The sequence below is a fragment of the Bison bison genome, unplaced genomic scaffold (genome assembly GCF_000754665.1).
Source record: "Bison bison bison isolate TAMUID 2011002044 unplaced genomic scaffold, Bison_UMD1.0 scf7180017864321, whole genome shotgun sequence".
Taxonomy (NCBI): domain Eukaryota; kingdom Metazoa; phylum Chordata; class Mammalia; order Artiodactyla; family Bovidae; genus Bison; species Bison bison.
Window position 1 is genome coordinate 1,545,525 of NW_011494893.1, and position 20,126 is coordinate 1,565,650.

The window sequence follows — 20,126 nt, forward strand, 5'->3', positions numbered from 1 at the left end:
AAGAGCACCCAATTAGCGGAAGCATTTCTGCTAAAAGCGATGGTTCTTGTGAGTACTGGCTACTTCCCCCACAATGCCGTCCTCCCTAAAGTGCCAACTGGACTCATGCGTCACAGACTGTGCTCTCCTCTCCTCTCACTAAACACCCGCCCACCGCAGTACCGTTTCCAAATGTGCACACAGCTCTCCTTGCCCGCTGTGTTACTACACAGCAGGTCTCTAGACGCTTAGAACAGGCAACTGCAGAATTGTTTTATGTTATGAACCGGTATAAACAGAAGCATTAATCTGTCTTTTGGTATCGGGTCGCCAGAGTGAGAAGGACACAGGTCCAGTAAACTTTAAAGTGACTACTTTTGTTTGGAGGGAAATCTTCTTCTCAAATAAGACCTAATAGTGGGGATTAAGGAAACTCTGTCAGTGCCTGCACTTGTATCCAAATGGAGTAGATTGGGGCTGGACAGGGTCTGAAAACGAGGAGGGGCTGGCCTACTTTCCTGGGCTTGTGGGGGCCCACCTGGAATTCTCCGTGGGTTTCCACAGGAAGCAACACAGCACACAGCTGCTCATCCATCTTCCTGGAGACTGTTGGCCAGACTGCCCCCGGAAGAGCAGGAGATAAATCAATGCCCACGAGGAGGCGACAGCTGGCCGCAGCCCACGCGGCACTGCACCCGCCTGGACGCAAGCTGCAGCTGTGGGTATCCCAAGCCCAGAACTGAAGTCTGTTTTCAGTTACAACCTCGTATAAACCTCGTCTACACTCACTCCACGCCACTGCAGCCCCTCCTCGAGTTTAATGAGCTCTTTCTTCTCTGTGAACCTGACTCACACGAAAGATAACCGCACTAGGTGACGGGTCACGAGCAGAACGCTCACGTCTGCTCCACCTCCAGGCCGACGCCGGCAGCCCGTCCTCTGTTCACTGCGACGCGCGGCGCTGGAGCCTCACACGCTAGGCTACTTCATCCGACTCCAGAAAATACATCTAAGCTGTGAAATGAGAGACTGCTAAAAGAAAAAAAAGTTAGAAGTAACTTTTTCCAACTCTTCTGGTCATGTCTCATTATTTTCATGTATTAAAATTTAGGCAAAAGTCTAAATATACTTGAATTTCACATTTAATGAGATCAGTTCAATTTGGCGTTTAACAATCACTATAAAATTTTTCATTTTGATTTAATTCAGTTATAAGCAATATATTTTTCAAGCTGACCTCATTATTGCTGGGGTACATTTGCACAAATATGTGACTTGCCGTGGCCGCGTCGGCCACGTCTGAGCCTGGACGTTGCTTCACCCGCTAGCACTTGGCTGCTGCTCGTTTTCTGCTCACTCCACAAAGCCACTCATATCGGCACAATTTTCCCTATTTAACACAGAAGTAGTGTTATTTAAAAATAAATAAGCTCAGTTTCTCGCGTAAATGTTATAAAAAATATTAAGTCCTTTTTATGAGTCTACTCTTAGTAGCACCTCAAATTTTTTTCTCTCCTAAAAGTAATAACAATTAATGTCGAAGTCAAATGTGGGGCTTTTTTTTTTAATTTTAAAGAAAATTAACCAGATGAGGATTCCAACTCCTATGAAAATCCATGTTCTATAAAATAGGGACTCCAGCTGCAAAAAAATCCTTAACTCAAAAATTCTAGAATGTAGGAATTCTTTTCAAGTGATTAAATAACTAAAACTAGTTTATTTTATAACATGGATATATATATATGTATATATATTTAATGAAACAGCATACTATTCATATGCATTTCATAATCATCCATATTTTTACTAAACCTTGCTCCCATCTATACTGATTTAACCAAATTCATGTCTGAAAGTATACATAACCTTTTCCCCCAGGTAACCTAATATCATTATCAAAATTAAAAAATAAGAATTTTGATAGAATTAGTCTCATCTTTATATCTAAATATACTGCCTCTAAACAATGCTTTAATAATTCATAATGCTAAATAAGTTTCCTTACTAAATTCAAGTACTAGCCAAAGAACACCAGCTCCGAAGCTGAAGCTGGGAAAGCTGACTGAATCTATAAACGTACTTACGCTTAGAAATAACAAAAATGTGTGCTTATGAGTCACGTTCTCTGATGAAAATTGTTTTTTTAAATTTGCCTTTAAGCATTATATTTTGTTAGCTTCTCTTCAAGTCGTTTTTCAAATCATTTTTTTCAGAGGATACCAAGGAGTTGATCTTAAAGTTTAACTTCACAGATCTGCCATACAGTGTAGCCTTTGTCGTCGTGAATTTCGGCCCTGGAAAAAGAAAAAAGCCACGTGTCCCGTTTCCACTCCCCCCACTAACAAGACAGAAGGAATTGTCCCCTCTCGGATTTGCTGTGACCAGGCCATCGGTCTCATTAGCCCGAGCTAGCACAGGAGTTAATTAGCTGCTAATAGGCTCAAGGATTCTGCCAGCGCTGGGCTTCTCACAGGGCTGTGTTTTGTTTATATCCAGGACTATATGTTCCTTCCACTTAATCTTTTGGCGTCTTACTTTGTACTCCAACTCAAATTAAAAGCTCTGGCCTCCTCCCTCCACGGCTGCCTCAGTGCAGAAGTCTTTATTAAGACCGGGTTTGTCTTCTGGCTAGGACACCTCAGTAATTTTCCTACAGAGCTCACATCCTTGAAAATGCTATCTGGTTTCTTTCTAAATGAGCATCTCTGATAGGTCACTAGTAAAAATATCTAATGGTTTAGCCTCCCTCCATCAGCCACGCGCCTATCAGATGGCAGACGATCCCATCCTCGCAGGCGATGCTGTGCCTTCATCTTAGACCTCATCGCAGCAGCGGTCCTCAGGGTCCACATGTGATCAGGAGCTGACAGCTGTTTGGCGCGTCTTCCTGCCTTGGCCATTATCACGCAGCTCCCAGCTTCTCCTCCGTGTGCTTGACATCTGTGAGCACCGAGCCCCAGTTTTTTCTCCTTGGAGGACTCACGGACACCTTCAACTAAACTCTACACAAATGAGCTCAGAACTCTGTGTTTAATCCCATGATTCCAATGATTACTAGATCTTACCATTTTGTCATGGTATCAGGATTTCAAACCGTACAAATCTAAAATGAAACCCACCATCTTACACTTGCATTGGCTTGCCCTCAGGGGTTCCAGTCTCCATCCACAGTGCTGTGTCTTATTTGTGGAGCTGCCAGGGAGGCGTGGTGTCCGGCTCAAAGAAACCCAGGGCCAGGCCTAACCTCACGCTCGAGTCCCCTTCCTCCCACTGGGCACTGTCTTCAGAGGAGCCTCGCCTGCCTCAGACCCAAGGCCGTGGCAAGCTCCCCAGTTCAGGCGTGTGACCAGCACCACCAAGTGAGCAGAGAAAAGCAAGCGGGAATCCAGAGACACACTGCTGTGGATTCCAGCTGGGAAGACAAACCCTGCAAGGCCTGCTCCTGGCTGACAGGCCCCGATGCTGGGCTTGGGCCCCAGGAGGCAGCAGCATTCTCCAGTGGGGAGTCCGAAGGGTTTAAGGCCTAGACTCGGCTCTCATACACGATCAAACTTGGGGGGACCAGCAAAGGCTGGCCCTTCTCCTAGTCTGAGGCCTCCCTGGGTTGTGGGGTGCCCTGGTGTGGGAACTCGGGTGTAGGAGGCCTCCTGAGAACTCAGGGTGCCCAGGGGCTGAGCATCACCTCTGAGGACCGTGCAGAGCTGGGAGCAGCATCTGTGATGGCAAGATGAGCCAAGGAGCCCAGCGCCTGGGCACAGACACTTCTTTTCGGGAGAATTCTAACAGGGAGAAGTTCCCAGGGTAAAGCTCCGCTGTCTCAGGAAGGGCAGAGATGTCAAGGCCACTTCACAGCTCCCGCTTCTCCCCAGGCCTGCGGGCCACAGACCCCCACCACTGGCCCCTGGGGTCCTAAGGCCCGGGATACCTCGGAAAGGAGGCGCAGATGCTTCCAACTGGAGGTCATGAGAACAGGTTTAAGGTCGAAATGTACCCTACAGGACAGCGCCCCGCGACCCCACCTGCAGAATAGTCACCTGGAGAGCCTCTGAGGCACCCCAGCCCTGGCGCCCCATCCCAGGCCAAACCGCCAAAGTGAGAACCTCGTTTCAACCCTTTCTAAAGCCTTAGACTTATGAGGTTTAGCAAAGGAATACACAGGACGCCCAGTTAAATTTAAATTCAGATGAATGACAAATAATTATTAATGTGTGTCCCTTACCAAAACAAATCGTTCGTTCTCTGAAATTCCATTCTAAGCGGCGCCCTGTGTATTTTCTTGGGCAGCTCCTGTGAGTAACGCACAGTCAAGGGTGGGGAACAGTTGCCCTGGGGTTAGCTCCTTCAGGTCCTAGCCATCTAATTTGCAAACTTTGTCTTAAGCGGAGAGTTCTGTCACAGCCAAGACTCCTCTGCAAGGTCTGTGAACTAGCGTTTAATTCACCAAGCCTCTATGGCACGTGCCTGAGACAGCCAGGGTGAAGAGACAACCAGCAAGACGGTGTCACCATCGTCCAAGGACTAGCCGTCCAGAGGCAGGACAGAATAACAAGTTATTTCTTATAATTTCTTACAGTTCTTTAAAATATTTACCCAAATAGTAATTGATCATGTTGACATGTCTGTTTATCAGAGAAGTCCATTTGGAGCAAAACTTATAGAAATCAAGCCTTGTTTTGAAAACTTTTGGATGGGACATCAAAGCTTCATTTTTAAAAATTAACCACTTGTATGTACTGGCTTAAAGCTTCCCTCATCTGTAGGTTTTCCGGTCCTGAAAGCCTCCCCTGGAGATGTGAAGCCGCCTCTCTCACGCAGGCTGCTCTCAGCTGTGGAGCCGGGCCTCCCCGGGAGACTGGAAGCGCACCTTACAGTGTCTTTAACACTGGAGTTTAGATGCTGCGCAGGCTGAGACGAAGGGCAAGGTCACAGCACAGCCTGCTTTACTTAGGGTCCCTCACAGATGCTCAAACACTTTGGTACTAATTGTGTCCCAGGTACTGAAATCTGCTGGCCGTCCGTTTTCCAGATCGCAGTGGTGCATTTATTCTCATAATAATATCTCTCACCCTAACTGGGCTGGAGGTGTGTTTTCTTGAGTGCCAGGGAGCTGGTCTGCACACAGCCACGCACAGGAGTCAGGGCGGGAACAGAGGGCCTCCGACCGAGCCACAGCAGGAAGGACGCTGAGGACCACGGCCCCGGGCTCTGTCCTGGGGATAGTTCTCTAGCCAACCACAGCATCAGCGCTCTGCTGCTGGCCAGTTCACATGCCTCTGCACTTCCCACAAGACACGGCAAGAAACTGAGCTGTGGAAATTTATCTAAGTCACGGCACTCTCACGTCAGCCAGGTTAATAACTCAGGAGAAGAAAGAATGAGTTTAGCACATTTCCTTGATGAATGCACCTTACAAATCTGTGGAGGTATTTTTTAGCAGTCCTTGTCTTCACCCTCAGGTGGTCCATATTCTAAATATCCTCAAGTCACCAGTTACTTCCAAACTTCCTCATGAAATTCTCTTACCTCTGGCTCAGTAAAGATGGAATGAAATGAGGGCAAGACTTTTTATTTTCAAACTGTGTTTGAGCATGACACAGGAGGAAACCTGGTTACCCTTCAGGAGCTTCTGCGTGGGGAGTCAGCCCAGGGCTCAAGAACACACTCTCACAGGGTGGTATCATCTGAGAAGCTGTAAAGTGCTAAGATGCTTTGGAAGGGCATCTCATGTGTAACATTATCCACTAATTAAAAACTATTTTTAAGTAATGCTAACGTTGGGTATCTCTGGTTTAAAAGACATAAGGCAACATTTCGGGTCTGTAATTTTTAAGCAGGCTCTGGGGAGTCATTTTGAAGAGCGACTTAAGAGTGACCAATGACTGTTTTTCCTTGGAAACAAAAGCTCTTTCCTCCAGTTGTAGTATCCTTGACAAAGAAGGTGCTTCTGTAAAGATATAAATAATCAATCAAAGGCATACATCTTGCAAGTAAGTATATAACATGTCAGAGGTAGCATGTGAGGTGGGTTTTTCTCCTCTTTTGTTTTAAAGCAGAAAAGGACACTCTGTGAGCCCGTCTATTTGAGGAAACCTTCACCGTGTTCCCACTAAGTCACGAAACCTGAAACCCCCGGGCGCTGACTCTGCTGTCCCTGGAACAACAGCTTCATCATGCCCCGGGGCTCACTCTCAGCAGGGGCCACCTGAGCCGGGGATGACCTCTGTGGAGCGACGCCACCACGCTCAGCTGGCCGCCTTTGTCCATCAGTGGTGTCCACCTGCTGTGTCCATGAGCCCCGGTGCCCCGGCCACTCAGCTCACGGAGAGCAAGTTCCAGAAGACAGACTGGTTATGCGTGGGTTTGTGTTTGTGCAAGTAGCCTGGGGAGGGCCACTCAGACCCGTACCTACTTCAGGCCGCCCAAAGTCCAGCTGGGAACCACCGGTCACTCAGAGACCTTCTCTGATGACACAGAACTTCCCGTAATCTCTGACTCAAGCTACGCAGAGCAACAAGAGGAGACCCAGGGCATTCCTCAGTCTACGGCATTCATGCTTGGAGACATTGGTTTTAACCATCATGAGAGTCATCAGCAGAGGTCTCTAGCCTTAAGCTGAGCAGAGTTAACCAGCCTTGGTCTTGAAGGCTTGTGAGGGGCACTAGGTGGCACCTGCCAAGGTTAGGGAGGCCCCAGGGCTGTGCCCATCCTCATAGAGCTGGTCTTTACCACCAGGGTCCACAGAGAAAGGGCCAGATACAAGCTGCCCTCTGCCACTGCTCGACAGGGTACTTTGCTTGAAGCCAGAAAAAGTCCTGAAGAAAGCAGGCTCTTCAAAGGCACGAAATCCTAACTCTGGGAGGGGACCATCTCTGTCAGATGGATCACTGGCCCACAGTCAGGAGGCTGGATCCTAGGGGCGTTTCTGCTAACCAGCTGCACCCCCTGCGAACAGCGCTCCACGTTAGAGACGCTGGCTTATCGCCCCTAGTTTTAAAGATCACTGAGGGGCTGACATACAGTGACGAATGCGGAAGTGTTTTTGGAAAAAGAAAAGCATCACAAACACCAGCTTGATGCAGGGTCCCCAGAACAGCCGGGTCAGCTGTCTGCACAGACTCCACCGCCCGGGGCAAGTCCACCACCTCCCGGGAGGCGTATCCATGCCTGACCCCGACACTTGGAAGAACACTCTCCCGTTGCCATAAACGCCAGCACAAAGCAGTCACCAGCATTTTGTTAGAGCAGGCCGTTCCCACCCAGAGTCAGGGCACAATTTAACACTCAGGAATCCCCGGGGAGGTCGCTGGGGGTCAGCCTGGCGGGGCGGTGCAGCACTTCCCAGCCAGTTTAAAGGTCGGATCCCTTATTTGGGCCCAGACGCTGGCTGACAAACACGCCCTGAGCCACGTCCCACAGAGAGCTTTGCTTTTGTTTTTTCTCCTTAAAACACTCCCACCCAAACCCAGGGTGAAGGATAATTTTTCTGGAATGAAGAGTCATATAAGCCAGGGGACTTCCCTGGTGGTCCAGCTGTTAAGACCCTGAGCTTCCACTACAGGGGCCATGGGTTCAATCCCTGGTTAGGGAACTAAGATCCCACATGCCACATGGGCAGAGAAATAAAATAACATAAGCCCCAAACCACCACGAGATACCCGCCACACCCATCGAGCCTGGGAGCCTAGCATAAAACCAGTAAGTGTTGGTGAGGACGTGAAGAAATCGGGACCCTGTGGACTGATGGTGGAAACATAAAATGGCGCAGCCAGCAGGGCAAAGGGTGAGGCGGATTCTCCAAAGATTCAACCAGACAGCCACCATACGACCAGCAGTCCCGCTGCTGAGGTGCACCCAAAAGATCTAAAAGCAAGAATGCAGAAATGTATCTGCGCAGCCCTGTTCACAGCAGCATTATCCACAACGGCCAAACGTGGAAGAGACTCAAGCGTCTGCTGATGGACGGATGGATGGACGGTGGATGGATGGGAAACGCTTTTCAGTCTTGCTAAGTTAAAAATAGCCCTGTATGTACTAGGAATGAACAGAATGTGTTCAAGTTTGATCCTGCTTGGATGAATTCTTTAAAGCACATACGTATATGCTGGCATTCCTAAAAGAAACCACAGGAAATTCAACAGCATGCACCGTGGAGAGAAACTTGAGTTGGAGCCATGTGTAATTTCTCATCACTTTCAAGTTTCCTGTACTGTTTGAATTTGTTTCCCCATGCTGGTATGTGTATACCCCTTCATTCATTCATCCATTCAAGATAGAATGCTGAATATGTTCAGAGGAATAAGACAAAGCCCTTGACGGAAAATTCTTATAATCAAGTGAGAAAAACTGAGAAGTGCATTGTTAAAAGAATTATCTTGTGTGGGTTATAATTGCTTAAGAGACTGGATGCATGTCCTGCCTTGGCTTTTTTTTTTCTAGCTGTGTGATCTTGCGCAAGCTACTTAACCTTTCTGTGCCTCAATTTTCATCTGTAAGCTGAAGATGATAAGGGTTCTGACTTTACAGAGCGTTCATGAGCATGAAGTGAACACATGTGAAGCACTTAGACCAGCGGCTGGCATGTGGTAAGTTCTCAATCAGCGCCTGACGCTCTTACGATAAAGATGCAGGGTTACCCCAGCCCAGGGGAAAGAGGGCTTCCTCCGGGGGCTCCTGGCTATGGAGGCTTTGAGGCGGCGTTGCCCCTTGAGCCAGGCCTGAAAACATACCCAGGTGTTTGCCTGGTGAGCAGGAGGGAGAGGCCGTGTCAGGAAAAGAGAAGAACTGAGGTCAGACAGGACAGTGTGGCTGCTGGGACAGCTGCCCCGAACAGGCGAAGTGAACTCCTGAACTTTCCTTCTAGGAGCTTCGCAAGGAAATGAAAAAGAAAGAGCAACTTTGTTCATTTTTAAAGTCCAGTACGTAATTTGTGTAGAGGCCGACCCTTCGTATGGCATTTCAGACTCCCTGGTTAAATTGCTTTTTTATAGTCTTCTTGGTAGAAGTTCACACCTGATCAAACATCTGTAAACGAGCCAGTATAAAAACGGAACTCCTGAAACACAAAGCAGACTCGCAAGCAGAGCCCAGGGTGGGTGGGCTGCGGCGGCAGCGGCCCGCGCCTCGCGAGATCCGATTCGCACCTGCTCCCCGGGCCGAGCGGCTCACAAGGCGCCATTTGGCATTGGGAATGACCTTGTGGCTGTCGACCCCAGCACCCATGTGTGGGACTCCAGGTGAAGGTCCAGCAGCTCACATCTGCCCGGTCCGGGGGTCCCCCAGGCCGGGGGTCCCCCAGTCCGGGGTGGGCCTGCGACCCCGGCTCCTCAGGTTAAAGGCCGCTGAGTCAGCAGCACCGTGTGCGAGGCTCCCAGCCAAGACACGTCCGCAGACCCCGGCTCGCCTCGGCCCTCCCGGGAGTAAAGGTGAGCGTGTCCTCCTGGCAGGGGAGAGCTGAGCCTCCAGGAAGTCAAGCAACTTGTCCAGCTTGAGCATCACTCAGGATGTGCACCCACCCCCTCTCGCTCCGTATTCAGCATTCCGTTTACTGCCATGAGCTGCCTCCTCTGGGAAATGCCTTACACCCAGCACCCAAGACCCCAGTCTCGGGGAGTCAGAGTGCTGGGGACACCGGGGCTGGGGTCTCTGGCCCACGTGTGAAGAAGCCCCTCATTGCCCACGGACCCATGCGCTCACTCGGCCTGGTCTCTGGACAGACCATGTCACAGGTCGCGAGCAGTCTGTCTAATGTCCTTTCCCCGTCTTCCCTTCTAAGAGACACCTGGATTATGTGTTCGGCTAAAAAACTACATTCTTCAGCCTCTTTTGTAGAAGGATTGGCCATTGAGATATAAGCATCAGAGAGTAAAAAGCTTTCAAGGAAAACTTCTTGCCCTTCCAGTCCTTAAGCTACAGGGAAAGCAGGTCCGTGGCAGGAGCCCCAGTAAGCTCCTTGGGGCCGTGAGGGAGAAGCCAGAGTATTTCAGAGAGCTTGGCTGTGAACCAAACCTCTGGACGTCTAGACTCTCAGGGTCTAAACCTTCATGTACTCAACTCACTAGAGTGTGAGTTCTAGAAAGTGAAGTCGCTCAGTCGTGTCCTACTCTTTGCGACCCCATGGACTGTGGCCCACCAGTCTCCTCTGTCCATGGGATTTTCCAGGCAAAAACACTGGAGTGGGCTGCCATTGCCTTCTCCAAGGGATCTTCCCAACCCAGGGATCAAACCCGGGTCTCCTCCACAGCGGGCAGGTTCTTTACCAGCTAAGCCACAGGGAAGCCCTTCTGTTTCTTGAAGCCACGTACCATCCCTAAGCGGCAGCTGACTGAACACGGGCACGCACGGACTCTGACCGTCGTTCACATGTTCGGTCACACCAGTGTGGTTGGCAAAAGTCAAGCCTATTTGACAGAATTGATGGATAAAATAGCTCTTAGTCATCTATTTTCTCAACAGGAAACAAAAGAGGTGCAGCTGTGTTGCTGGGGAAACTGGGAGTCTGTAAATTTCACACTCATAAGGCTGGATGTCACCAGTCCCACTGGAGCCTTCGTGTGACTTTCCGAGGCCGGCTCCCTGCCTTCTCTTTCACTCCACTGGCCCCACTCAGGACTGCTGTGGTAGACAGACCAGCCAGGAGTGAGCGAAACTCCCAGGCTTCTGAGAGAAAGCCACACTTTACACACACACACCCACTCACACTCACATACACACACGCACTCACCCACACCCTTCAAAAGGCAGGATGTGTAGCTAGGTCTGGGCTCACATCCTTGAGTCACATCCACCCACACATGGGAAAAAGTGCACCAGTCGGCCCCGGCACAGGGACCAGAGCGCTGGAAGTTCATCCGCGAAGAAGGAAAGACAGAAAGAGGGGGAGAGGGCAGGGGTCACGGTGGGGGAGACAAACCAACCGTGCTTCCGGGGCGGGGCGGCCGAGGCACCGCTGCCCCCGGTTCCGTTACCGGCCCTGAGAGCAGGAAAGAGAGCCCTGCTTCATAGGTAAGTGCGTGAGCTTGAGCGCAATTAAATACACCAACTTCCCACCTAGCTACAGAATTGAACATGCCAAATAATTCTGCATTAATTGACTGTGGAAAGGCGCAGTGCTTTACAGCCGGGATTCCTTGCCTGTGTTTACTGGTTTATTAACTAGAAATGACATGTTCCACCTCACAGTTGGTCTTCTTGTTATTTTCATTAAACACGCCACAGTCCCAAGTTCAGGCAGACCAAACGTATGTAAAAAAATAAAATTATGAAATCTGTTTAAAAAGAAGGAAGAGTTTTATTCCAGTTCTGTTAATTCAGTGACACAGATTAATAGCTACTGAAGTGTGGTTCAGGGCAGAGCAGATCAGATCAGCAGCATCTGTAATGACAGCAACTTGTTCATCTTCCTGCATTTAAGTTCTAGTAAGATCCTTGAATATCTTTCTCTTAATCAGTTTACCAGTTTGCAATATTGTTTACACTAATTTTTTAACCAGAACAAATAGAGAAAAGCAAACTCTCACCAAGTCTGTTATCACTAGTTATAAATCAGTAGGGATTCCCTTGTAGCTCAGTTGGTAAAGAATCTGCCTATGATGCGGGAGACCTGGGTTTGATCCCTTGGTCAGGAAGAGCCCCTGGAGAAGGAAATGGCAACCCACTGCAGTACTCTTGCCTGGGGAACCCCATGGATAGAGGAGCCTGGCGGGCTACAGTCCGTGGGGTCACAAAGAGGACTTAGTGACTAAACCATAAATGAGTAAACACTGACCTTGTGAAGTTTTAACTGTAGACGAGGGTGGTGCCAGCGCTCTCGTAGTCAAAGAAAATCTGGGTGGATTTTCAGGGAATAGCCCCGTTTTTAATAAATGAAGCAAAGTAAAATCACTGCTGATACAGCTGTACCTGTGTCCGTATCCACCAGAACTGAACTAGAAGGACCCTTCCTCCTGGTTTGGAACTGACCTCCTCTAAGAGCCCTTCCTTTCCTCCCTGTCTTACTCCATGCTCTGTGCCTTCTTCAGACCCTGTTAAAACCACCACAGCAATAAACGGGTGACACCCTCACAGAGACAAGAGGTAACATGAGGAGACACGGTGGCAACAGAACACTAGAAACGGGAGGCAGATGGGCGAATGACCCAGACAGGAGAGTGGAGTCTCAGGACAGCAGAGGAGGGACGTGGAGAAGCAACAGGGCTTATCCACAGAACCCTGGAGAGCTTTGAAAAGTACTAAGTATTTCATCTTAGTCCCAGAGATTATAATTCAATTATAATTCAACTGGCCTGTGGTCTGGACACTTGAGTTTTAAGGATTTCCTGGTAATTCTAACATGCCCACAAGCGTTGCCATTTCTGCCCTAGCACGAAAACCAGAGGCTAAAACCAATGAAGCAAAGCAAGTTGGAGGCAGCAGAGGTGATGCAAGAAAAAAAAACTAAAAGAAAACTCATCAATATGCCCATGAAACATGTTCGATCTCTGTTACTAGAACAGGATTTACATAAAAGAAGTGCTCAGAGAATAGGAAAGAGTTGTTGGGATCGATTCCGATAGTTGACGAGAGAACTTGAAGGAACCCCCACAATAAAGAAAACTCCCTGAAAGCAGAGCAGAGAAGGAAAACAGACGAGAAAGGTAAGAAATTCCGAGACCAGGAGACCCAGCACTCAAATACTAGGCGTTCCAGAACGGAAATGAGAGAATATGGAATTGCCCAAGTCAGCTTCCCAGACGGAAGGATGCAAGGACATTCAGCAGAACAGGAGACGCAAAGGTTGCTTAGAAACGCTGAGGGCCACGCTCACCCCAGGCTCTCCTGGGCTCTCCCGCCCTCACTGGCACCCCAGAGTCTGCGTGTGCTCTTTGTCTTACTTTCCATGCTCCCTCTCCATCGCAGCCCAGCCGGAGCACCTCATAAAGCCACGGTTTGGCTTTTGGCATCTTCAGTCAGAGCTCACGGGGAAGCGGTTGGGATGCGGGGGCTTCCAGCCCCAGGCAGCCCCGGCTAGACAGACGCCCTTCCTGAGGCTGTTAGCACTTGCGGGAGCCTCACTGTTTCTGGGCTCTTCTCCACAAAGCGATTCTGTCTGTTTCTGTCCCCATCTCCCTGGCTCTCTGGTGGACCATTCTGAACATGGCCATCCCCTTCGACGCCCTGCGGCCAGGAACCGCGTTTCTGCTCCTCCCCCGGCACCTGCACGGGTGGGCTGGACTCACAGGCGCTTTTCGGCAGCCTAGACCTCACCACCAAACCCTGCGTCCTGGGGCTCCTGCCCCTGAGGGTCCAGAGGGAGCTTGCTCTGGACAGGGGTATATTAGGGGAAAACAACAGGAATCCCAGAGGGTCTGGGTCCAATGGGGCTCTGAAAAAGGTGTTCTGACTCTGATGCAGCTGACTCAAGCCCTAACTCAAGCAGGAAGACATTTAGACACCGTTTGTTACCCTAGCTGAGGAACAAAAATGTGAAGAGTCAGTGATAGCTTTCTGGAAAATTGTGGGGAAGGAAAAAGGGCTTTTTTTGCCAAGCATTAATAAAATATTCATATCACAGAAATCGATCCTTCAAACGTTTGTGGTCGGTCGCTAACCTCATATGTACCGAGGGAACAAATACCAGGACTCCGTATTGAAGCAAAAAAAAGACCCCGCGGTTGGCAGTGGCCCTGAGCGCATCTCATCCCGGCTCCCTCTGTGATACCCTGACACGTGGGTCCAGGTTCGAGCTCGCGGCTCGGCCAGGCCTCCCTAGGGAAAGACCCCAGTATCCGGAAGGTCCTCCTGGTCCACCAGGGTTAGTGCCCCTCGCCTCTTGTCTTCGAGAGTCTCTTGTCTCACCGGGGAGCAAGCAGAGCTCCCCTCACTGCCAGCTGCACATGTCAGCCCAGAGGTAAGGGCGCTGGTTTCTGAAGAAGGGAGGAAGCAGCCAGCCTCTCCGACATACACGGCCGTGGACATCCAAAAATGGTACCGAGACCCTGTCGCTGCAGGCCTGCAGAAAACGCAAGGTGCCTCAGGTTACAGACAGACATTGTAACAGCAGAGCAGACGGAGTGGGTGGCGGGGAGGAAGGGGGTCGGGCACACAGCGCCGGCGCCTTTCGCCAGGAACTGGCTCAAGTATCTTGAGACCATAGGTGAGTGGTTTCTGAAACCAGATCCCAGTGTCAGGCGTCCGCCTAAGGAAATCCCCCCTTGATGTTGTCCCCTGTGGCCGGACTCAGAGAAGACAAAAGCCGTGGCGGGAGACACGGGGGATCAAGGAGCCTCAGACCTGATGACGTAATTAACTGTAATTAACTGAACGGTCTTTCAGGCTAAAACAGACCTCTGTGTACACATCTTACTGCCAGCTTCTTCCCTCCCGGCAGGAGAGACAAATCCCCTGACGCTCTGAGCTGTGACTATGTCACAGGCCGCTGCTTTCTGAAGTGGGGTACCCGTCGAGTCCCTGTGGGGCTTCAGGGAACATGGATGTGGGCAGATGGGTGGCACCCCAAGAGCTTCAGGAATTTGCTCTCTCTGGTCAATCTTCATGACTCTTGAAGAACTGGCTCCTTTAACTGAATCAGACTTGAAAATGAAAGCGATCCACCAGGAACTCAAACACAGGCCCTTGGATTCTCTTGCTCCACAATTCTGGTCACAAGGAAGGAGTGGGATCCTAGGGAGCCCCACAAAGTTCTGGGGATAAAAACGGGAACTGAGAAGGGAAATGGGGAAGTACCAGGAAAGGGGCTGGGAAACCCCTGAGGACAGACGCTCTGTCACAAGAAACGTGTTTCAAGCTTGTAGAATCCTAAGAATCACCTGAGCAGGACTCGCACAGATCTGAGGCTCTGGTCTGGAGGGGCTGGCCCATGTCTCACCGCTACGTCACCACTGGCAGCGACAGCCGTCCGAGGACGCAAGACAGCCCGGTGGCCCCTGCTTAACCCACCAGGAGGTCATGTGGCCTCCCCTCCACACAGGCAAACCAGGGCCCAGAAAGTGCCTCAGGACTCCAAGGGCACTGGGCAGGAGGGAGCAGCGCCTGCCTCTGTTTCTAAAGGTCAGCGGGTATCGCAGCTTGACCAAGGTCCCCACAAGGGCCAGGCGGCCCTGGGCGGCGGTCCTGGGCGGGCAGCCTGTCTGTCCTTGTTTTGGGGGAAGACTGTTCTCAGACGTAGAGCTTGGGGGTCAGCGATTCCTCCCTGCTCTCTGCAGGGATGAGAAGTGCCCCCACCACTCAGGAGGGGCCACTCACTTGTCTGTAATACAGCCCAGCCCGTCAGGCACCATTTGAAGAAGGGGGTCAACAAGAAGAGCATCTGGTGACTGCAGCTGCAGGAGATTCACGCCTTCATCGGCGCCTGGGGCCTCGACCAGCCTGCCCCTGCATCCTGGGCTCCTGCCACCTCCATCTCACCCAGCGCCCGTGGGGCCCTTCTTCTCCTGTGACTTGACTACCAGGTCAGGCTGGGGCTTCAGAACCCAGTGGGGCTGTGGGACCATTTCTCTTACCCCCTGGTTACCATGCTGACCACAAGTCCTGTGTATCCGGCCGTCACCCATGTGGAGACCCAGGACAGTCACACCTGCTGCTTTCTGACCTCACACCAGTCCATCAAGCCCTGCCTCCCCGTCAGCCTCTCTCTGTCCCCCACAGTGGCCCCAGGCCTCCCTGTCTGCAGCCCTGCCATGTCCCTCTCCCCCACTGGGCCTTAACAGCCCCCGACACTGTAAGGACATCAGCACCCCTGCAGTGGGCCACGGGGGTCCCCACGCCCTCCTGGTTCCAGCCCACCAGCTGCGCCCACACCTGGCCTCTGGGTTCCAGCGTCAGCCCGTGGCCACGATCACAACGCACCTCGTGTGCAGCGTGCTCACAGGCCGCGCCCTGTTACCGTGTGACTGAGAAAACAGGAGGTCCTGCAGAATTTGAACAAGTCAGAGAAGCAATGAGGAACTGTGGGATATAAATATGCCCCAAATACTACACGGACACACGCACGCTAAAGCGGATGCACTGCTCCTCTGGAGTTCAGGTTGCAGGGGCTCCTGACCTTTACTTGGCAGCCCTGCCCGCCCCCTGCCTGCAGCGCTGGGCCAGACGCCCTCCTAGGCCTCTGGGGACACTTTCCAGACGGTGGGCTCAGCTCATCAGATGTGCTGTCGTGACTCTGAACCTCCTGGGGAGACGCTGAAGGCCTTATTTTGTTTCCTTCTAGGAGGTTCCCGCTCGGAGGTATGTCTCAGTGTTTACACACCAAAACCCCTGGGAAAGCAGTTTTTGACAAACTACAAAGGAGCCTCTTAAAACCCACACTGGGAGCCACGGCCTCTGTGATTTTTCATTGACATAACCCAGAAGGGTCACTGGAGCCAGTCCTCCCAGCAGGACCCCTGGGCCAAGCAGCCCTGCCCCATCCAGGTGGGGACGCGGCCAGCAACCATCCACCTCCTCAGGCACCGTCCTCCCGGGAAACCCACCACGGTCTTTCGCAAACGCATTGTTTTATTTGGAGTCTTAGGAGTAAGCTGTCAGCGGTTCCCCAGGAACGAATGGATAGTTGGCTGACAGCAAACTCGCCGTTCCAGCAAGATGTCCGCTGTGTGTGGTTCACAGGCTGAGCAAAGCCGCCCTGGGAGGAGACGGGTGGATCGAGGGTCAGCGGTGGTTGAGCCCCCGGGGCTGAGCCCATGGAGGAAGGGACTTCTCCCACAGGCGTCACCAGCTGGCCTGGACGTCAGGCCACCAAGCACAGGGAAGGAAATCTACTGCCCAGAGGGAGCAGCTCTGAAAATTTTGCACCAAGGAACTTTGCCAGCTTGGAGTGACGCTCGAGCCCAGGAGGATCACTCAGCGCAGGAGGAGAAAGGATGAGAAAACAAAGGAGGAAGTCAGGCCTCAAAAACCCAGCTTCCCTTAAAGGCACGTCGAATAGAGAACTCTAAACAGCCCCAGAGCAGGTCCCTCTGTGGTTAAAGCCTTGGGCATTTACTTACGAGGCTAATTCTCAGGCCACATTCTCTTACTCAGCACTTTTAATCAAAATAATCAGTCCAGTGTCTGGGGAGGACAGGGAAGAAGGAGTCAGTGTAAGAACCCCCGGTTGCTAATGAAATATTTAAAGGCCCAGGACAGGGATGCTCTGTCCTGTTTAATACAGAGGAGGCTCTTACCACACACCCCAATACCCTGGGGTTTCTCTATTTGCCAGGGGAAAAAATAGAATTTATGCACCTTAAAAAAATATGAAGTGAAAAATTATCCATTAGCACAGCAAAGACCCATTTCCAGGAAACAGGTTTTTAAAGAGAATTCCTGACGTCCTGAGGTTGAGCCGGGAGGTGCCATGACTTTGAACGTGGACCATGAAAGAGCCACTGTGTCCAGGTGCGGCTCAGGCCCGCCTCGTCTCATCGTTAAGGGAGGCTGGTTAAGCCTCTGGTTGTGATCCAAGAATATCCTGGCAGTTAGCATCCTGCATGAAAATTTATAAACCACGAAAGACCTTTTCTCACAGAAAAGTTAATTCAGGCTGGATGGCCTGAAAAAAAAAAAAAAAAACTATTTAAAAGGGGTAGTCATCAGAAGTGGTTATGTGGAAAACTAGAGGTAAGTAATGCTTTTTACTCCCCTAAAACGTACTAAAAATATAGCAACAGTAATTTCAGAAGGAGGGGAAGTGGCACCAAGTGTATTTCATTTCTAAGAAGTCCCAGGAATGAGGCCTGGAACCACCAGAATTAACTTTCAGGGCTGATAAAACACAGGCAGGGCTGTGAGCAGGAAGTCGGAGCTGGGGGAGGTGCCCCCACCTTGGTATCGGGCTCCGGGCAGCCCTGAGGTTCCCGCTCTCTCGGCCTGGCCGGGCCGGTCAGCAAGGGTGTCTTCTCCTCTCCTGACGCCTGCCTCCCCCTTCACTCCGAGCCTCAATTATTGAGCGCCTCCTGAATGCCAGCGTGTCAGGTGAGAGCCGAGACGTCACTTGCTCCGGGGGACCTCCCCAGTGCCCCCAGACTAGGCAACCCCCCTACACCCGCTCCGCTCTCAGCCCTCCACGCCCCTTCCTCGCCTGCCTGCTCCCTAAGACTGAGGGCAGAGGGGAGCCGGGCGTACATGTCGCCCACCCTGCACTCCCGCTGCGTGCTCAGAGAGTAGCGGGGCAAAAGCCGGATTCCGTGAGTCCAGCTTCACGGACCCAGTGTCTCTTCTATTCCAAATGGACCTGGAGACTCGGCTCTGAACTGAGCATTAAGGGGACTGGCCAAGAAGAGAAGCAGCAGCAAAGACTGAGTGGCCGTCGCAATGGCTGGCTGGGGCCCACCCCTCGCTGCAGCGAGGGGTCGGTGGACACCCGCCTGCACCTGGGCTGACCCCGCTCTGCTCACCCAAGTGAGACCTGAGACAGCCCTGAAGGGGCCCGCCTGCAGGCGCGGCCCAGACACTCAGCCCGAGCACGGAGAACCTCCGGCCCCAGGAACCAAGCTGGGACTGCCCATCTGGTTTTCCTCCTGATCCAGACAGCCTGACATTTCAACCTCAGCTAAACGATGATCTTTTAGACGGAGCCGCAGTGTCACGCATCTGCGGCGCTGAGCGCTTTCCGCGCAGACTGGGCGCACCTGCGCGCCAGCCCCAGGAGGGCAGCATCACCAACGCCCAGGTCACCCTCAGCGCATGTGGGCGCCGGGGTGGCTGACAGCTAGCACGCTGGGCTCTGCAAACTGCACTTCTTTGTCCTCCTCGCTGGAGCCCAGCGGGAATGGTTCTTGGGAGGCGTTTAGCAAAGGCTTCCACTCGGCCTGAGTGGAGCCTGTGAGTCTCTGCACTTCTGGTCACAGACTGCTGGGCCACCCCGTCCAGAGCATCTGTCTGAGCTGGGTCCTGGCCTTGACGGAGTTCACCACCAGCTCCAAAGGGCACCCCCCGCCCCGCCTGCAGGTTCTGCTGTTCTGTGCGGGCCGTGCTGAGGGAAGCCCAAAGGCCACTGGTGTCCAGGTTGGTGTGGGACCGGCACTCTGGGAGGGAAGCAGAGGCTGTCACTCGGGCCCCAGAGCTGGAAACGGGGAGGGTTTGCAGGAATGGCCACAGGCACTGCCCCAGCCTTCGTGTCCGCTCCAGAGGCCTCACGCTGCAGAAGCCAGGCCTTCTCTCCACCTGGTCTTCGATGTTCCTCCCAAACATTCCTCCGCCGCCACCTCCCCTGACCCGCTGTCCACGGGTGCCCTCTCCAGCTATTTGTGGACACGTGTAGGGCCCAGAGCGCTCAGGTTGGATTTCATTCAGTCTCTCAAGTCGATTCATGGAAGATCCGCTTCAGTGTAATTCTCCACAGAGACAGGCCCGTCCACCTGCTTGGACACAGGGTGACCCGACCGCCGGTTCTTCCTTAAACCTTGTGTAACATCTTCCTTCTGCTAAGATTCTTAATCTGTTGATTTTATCATCATGAATCCTCTTTTGCTACCCAACTAACGGCACAAAATGTTTACTGCAGCAACTAACACAAAGGTAAGGGAGCTGTGGTGGCGGCGGAGACACACGCCCAAAGCCGGCGTCCCCCGACTCCCACGCAACCACGATCCCCAGAGACCCAGCGAGCACGCGGAGGGCAAGAAACTCGATGACAGCAGCCAGCACTCACCTGTTCCTCAGAACCGAGAGCCCTCTGACATGCGTGCTGTGCTCAGCCTTAATTAAGGAGACGTCAGGGGTCACAAGACTAACTTGATTAGAAGAGATGCATGATGAGTGCACATCACACACAGAGGCCAAATATTTCAAGTATCATATCTGTTCTACGGCCTAACCAACCCCCAGCAGAGACACATCATTATCTTTTCAGTTGGCAGTGGGTGTCCTCTGGTGCCAGCTAGCCCAGAGAGGGAAGGAGAGTCAGCTGGACTGGAACCAGGTGGGGTCCCTAGGGCACATGGGGTCCCTGAGGAGCCCCAGAGAGCGTTAGAGGCACAGGTCCCTCATGGGGAGTCTGGTGCTGTGGTTCCAGGGGCCTGGGGTTGGAATACCCACCACGTGCAGGCGATTCTCATCTGCAGGAGTTTGGGATATGCTGCCCTGGGACTTCCCAGGAGGGGCTAGTGATAAAGAGCCCACCTGCCAGTGCAGGAGATATAAGAGATGCAGCTTCAATCCCTGAGTCAGGA

At 51.9% G+C, this 20,126-nt stretch overlaps 1 protein-coding gene and 1 long non-coding RNA gene across 4 annotated transcripts in view; both read right to left on the minus strand.

The window, feature by feature from the left end:
* The window catches only part of MYLK4 (myosin light chain kinase family, member 4), a 66,999-nt gene that overhangs the window by 30,482 nt on the left and 16,391 nt on the right, over positions 1 to 20,126 (minus strand). The gene's annotated exons all lie outside the window — the stretch shown is intronic.
* On the minus strand, positions 1,149 to 20,095 carry LOC104998012. Its single transcript, XR_826396.1, has 3 exons — positions 19,993 to 20,095; positions 2,064 to 2,273; positions 1,149 to 1,369 (listed from the first exon to the last, which is right to left on the minus strand). It is a non-coding gene; the product is annotated as an uncharacterized LOC104998012 (long non-coding RNA).